Consider the following 5,232-nt stretch of genomic DNA (forward strand, 5'->3'; position numbering starts at 1 on the left):
CGCAAAAAATAGCCTAAAAATGACAAAAGAAATGTAAAACGATGTCAAAAAGCGGGACACCCCTACGGCACCCCCGGGGCACCCCTGGGCCTCCCTCGGGGCACCCCCGGGACTCTGCCAGGGCACCCCAAGGACACCCCCGGGACACTCCCGGGGCACCCCCAGGGCACCCCCGAAGCACCCCGGGGAACCCCCAGAGCACCATAGGGCACCTCGGGACCTCCAAGAGACATCCCCAGGGCACCCCCGGGGAACCTCAGGGTACCATCTGGGCACCCCGGCCCCACCCCCCTCCCGGGAAACCCCCGGGCATCCGCTGGGGCACCACCGGGGCACCCCTGGGGCACACACAGGATTCCCCCGGGAGACCCCCGGGAGACCCTGGGGGCACCTCCGGGGCAGCCCCAAGACAGCCCTGATGCAGCCCCGGTAGACTCCTGGGAGACCCCCGGGGCACCCCAGGGCCAACCTCGGGGCCGCCACGGGGCACCCTCGGGGTAGCCCCGGGGCACCCCCGGGACTCCCGCAGGGCAACCCCGGGACAGGCTCAAGACACCCCGGGGTACCCCAGGGAGACCCCCGGGAGACCCCCGAGGCACCCCCGAGACACCCCCGGCGCACCCCTGGGACGCCCCTAGGGCAGCCACAGGACAACCCCGAGGTAGCACCGGGGCAGTCCTAGGACAGCCTAGAGGCACCCCCAGGAGACTCCGGGGAACCCCCGGGGTAACCTCGGGACAACCCTGGGACACCCCCGGGGCACACCCGGGGCACCCCCGTGACACCCCCGGGGCACCCCCTAGACACCTTCGGGGCACCCTCGGTACAGTGCTAGGACAGCCCCGGAGCACCCACGGGGAACCCTCGTGGCAGCGCCGGGGCAACCCCGGGATAGCCCGGGGAAACCCCGGGAAAACCCCCGGGAGATCCCCTGGAGATGCCGGGGGCACCCCGGGGCACCCCCAGGGCATCCCCGGGGCAGCGTCGGGGCATCCCGTGGTAGCGTCGCGACAGCCTCAGGACACCCCCGGACACCCCCGTGGCAACCCCGGGAGACCCCCCGGGCACTACCGGGACACCCCTGGGGCACCCCTAGGACACCCCAGGGGGAGCCCCAGGGCACCCCCGGGGCATCCCCGTGGCACCCCTGGGACAGCCCTGGTGCAGCCCCGGGACAGCCCGGGAGTGCCCTGGGGCACGCTTGGGGACCCCTGCGGCGACCGCGAGAGACCCCCGGGAGTCCCCCAGTGCACCCTCGGGGCAGCCCCCGGGCACCCGAAGACACCCCCGGGACAGCCCCCGGACAGCCTCTGGAGACCATCGGGAGACCCTCGGGGCAGACCTGGACAACCCCGGGGCAGCCCCGTGGCACCCTCGGGGAAGCACCGGGGTAGCCCCGGTGCACCCACGGGGCAGCCCCAGGACACCCCCGTGGCACCCTTGGGGAAGCCCCGGTGCACCCACGGGGCACCCCCGGGACACCCCGGGGCCACCCCTGTGGCACCCCCGGGGAACCTCGCAGCCCCCCCGGGGCCCCACGGAGCACCCCAGGGAACCCCTAGGGCAGCACCGGGGCAGCCCCGGTACGATGCTGGGATAGGCCCGGGAGACCCCCGGGGCAGCCCGGTGCAACCTCGGCACAGCCTCGGGAAAACCCCAGGAGACCCACTGCAGACCCTCGGGGCAGTGTTGGGGCACCCACGGGACACCTCAAGGGCAGCCTCGGGGCAGCCCCAGCAGACCCCCGAGGCACTCTCGGGACACCCCCGGGGCACCCCTTGGACACTCCCGGGGGAGCCCCAGGGCACCCCCAGGGAACTCCCGGAACACCCCAGGGCACCCCCGTGGCTCCCCCGGGACAGCTTCGGTGCACCCTCGGAACAGCCCGGGGCAGCCCCAGGAGAGCCCCTAGGCACCCTGGGAGACCCCTGGGGTACACCTAAGGTAGCCTTGGGAGACCCCCGGGCACCCCTATGACACCCTTGCGGCACCCCCGTGGCATTTCCGGGGCAGCCCCCGGGCACCCCCAGGTCCCGCCTGGGACAGCCCTGGGACAACCCCGGGGCACCCCTGGGAGACCCTCGGGGAACCCCCGGGGAACCCCCGGGGCAGCCCCGGGGCACCCCTGTGGCACCCCTAAGGCACCCCCCGGGCAGCCGTATGAGCCTATACCGGTGCAGTGTACTTCAATTCTTATCATTGCATCATTGACGCTCCGTCAAAATTGCAAGGGCAATGATCAGAGAGAAGAATACTAAGTTATACCCTAATACAAGTCACCCTCCATAAGATAGTAGCAGGGAAAACAAAAGGGTATCACTATTCAAGTACAATGTCACTCTTCTAAATAATTTATAGCGAACTATTTTGCCTAAAATTGATAGAATGTACTCCTTGCATGGTTGCTGAATGATAATATAGTCTAAAGTAAGCCCTCAATTTCCTGTAACCCAGCCCCGAGACATTCCCGGGACAACCCTGGGCAGCCCCGGGGCACCTCCGGGCGACCGCCGGGGCACCGCCTAAACTCCCCCGAGGCACTCCCAGGACACGCCCTGGGCAGCCCCGGGACAACCCCGAGACTCACCCGGGGCACCCCAGGGACACCCCCGGGGCAACCCTGGGGCACACCCGTGGGACCCCCGGGGCAGCCTCGAGATAGGCCTAGGAGACCCCCAAGGCACTCCCGGGAGACCCCCGGGGCACCCCTGGGACAACACCGGGACACCCCCGGGGCAGCCCCAGGAGACCCCCGGGTGTAATGATTGGGAAAATTTTAAGTCTAATTCGGACAGTCCGGTATGTGACCGTAATTCTTCCCGGAACGGAAAGTAGTAGAAATATTGATGTAATCAGGAAAGTGTTATGTATAAACTTTATATACGGGGTAAAATCACCCGAAAAGTCTAAAGTCATAATACGAATATTTTTACAGAGAAAATTTGTAAATATTAGTTGTGAATAATGAAATATCAATTAAAAGTTAAAAATTTTAAGGGGTATATTTTAGTTATGAAAAACTGAAATATTTGATAAATGACCAAATGACCAGTTAGAAAAAGAGTAGAAATATTAGAAGTAAGGAAAATAGCAAAAGTTCCTGAAACAGAATTTTCCCGAGTTAGTTAAAGCGGGAAACTGCTAAAAAAATGAGTACCGCGAGGGTACGCGTTTTGGGCAATTCTGGATCGTTTAAAATGAAAATTTCAGAAAAAGAAATTGACTATTGAGATACCTAAGAGAAATGTGTTGAATATGAGACATTTGACCCAGGGTGCTCGGCAGTCCAAAAAAGCAGTAGAGAACCTGTACCGGGTGTGAAATTATCGGTACCAGAAAGAGACTCCTTTTGAAAAATGAAAAGTTTGGTCTCGACACGAAAAATGTGGGGAACATGGAACCACTTAAATTAAGTGTTAAACTTAATTAGAATTAGTAAAATTTAATTATGAGAATTAAAGTAATTTGTCTAATTTAATTTAGAAAGTAATGTGAGATATTATTAAAAATATTATTATAATATTCTTTTACATCTTAAAACGTGAAGGAAGGGAAATTATAAGCATTATGCTCTATTTTCCTAAAGAGTGGCCGATCAAGAAGAAAGAGAGAGAGAAAAGAGAGAAAATCAAGGGAAAATCAAGGAATCACCCGTTTTCGCTGAAATTTCTTTCGTTCAGTCCGGTAGAAACATAACTCGATGCGTTCTAGCAGAGAAACTCAACTTTTCAAGGTAAGATTTCGGATTTTTCATGAGAAACTACATGCTTTTTCGTTTTGATGAATAGTAATTCATCTCGGAAAATATTCGTAAAACTGAAAAACGAAATCGAGGTTTTGTCGAGGATTATGATAGGAGTCTAACGTGTAAGTATTGAAACGATTGAACAACTTTTTTTGGATTAACACTAAAAATCCGAAACACACTAGAAATAGAGAAAAAGTGTTGTTGTTCATTTTATGTTAGAATTTGTGTTCAGGAATGTGAATCTGGACTACAGGTACTGAAAACGGAAGTAGAACAAGTTATTGAAAACTCGGGAAACTAGAAAAAACAAGGCGAAACTCTACCGAAATTTCTAAAACCTGGTTAGTAAGTATTGAGTTAAGAATTCGACTCTCGAGAATGAGTAACAGTTTTAAAGCTCGGAAGTGAATAGATTATGATTCAGAAATCGAGATACATGAATAGGTGTAATTTGCCTCTTGAGCTAGAATTCGGCCTAGAGTGGTTAAGTTCAAAAATGAGTTGAAATTGGATTTAGGAATCCAAGTATGAGAAATTTTGATGCTTGGAATAGGTGGTTAATACCTATTTCCATGAAACAAGTTTTGGCACGAGAGCTGAACCAACGAGAAAGAACTTCCAGCAAGCGGGAATCCTAGCGGATTAACTGTAAGAATAGACATTTATGTTTGTCTGGACTCGAGTAAGCTATATTTAGACTTAGAACTATGAATTTACTTATGTTCCTAAGTCTATGTGATTACATGTGATTATACGTGTTTGGAGGGCTTAGTGCTCTAGATTGCAGAAGGGTGACATATGGTTACCCTTATGCACAGTTAAAGTATGCAAGAAGTATTATACATTTTATGTTGTCATGTACACGTAGAGAAATGTTGCATATCATTCAGTAAAGAAAAAGACTGACGGGTCGTCGGCCTCCGCGAGGGAGGAAAATCTCAAAGAGTAGATATTCTGACTAGACCAGACAGTAAGAAATGGCCAGTAAAGTAAAAGAATGACGGGTCGTCGGCCTCCGCAAGGGATGAAAATCTCAAAGAGTAGAGATTCTGACTATACCAGACAGTAAGCAGGGGCCCAGGCCCACAGAAGTAAGAACAGAAAGATAGAAAGCAATTTAAAGCATGTTTCACACGAGCATATTTGCATCATAAATCTTAATGTAATTTTTATTAGTTTATGATGTATGCATGTTTATACTTGCTGAGCGTTAGCTCATCAGTTTACTCGTGTGCAGGTAACAAAGGTAAGCAGCCAGCCATATAGTGGTTTTGCTTGATGGACAGGCGGAGGCAAGGATGGCGGAAATGTCATGGGTACTGTTGGGAATGGTGTCCTAGAAGCATAAGATGTAATAGGATATTTATTATTTATTTAATAAAAGAATTTATTCATTATTTTATGTGCATATATTTATGAATATTTTATGAATATCAATAAAAATTCCATGATTATTTATGTAACCTTAAACATTGTATATAAGT

Source organism: Morus notabilis, unplaced genomic scaffold (genome assembly GCF_000414095.1).
Source record: "Morus notabilis unplaced genomic scaffold, ASM41409v2 Scaffold326, whole genome shotgun sequence".
NCBI classification, from domain to species: Eukaryota; Viridiplantae; Streptophyta; class Magnoliopsida; order Rosales; family Moraceae; genus Morus; species Morus notabilis.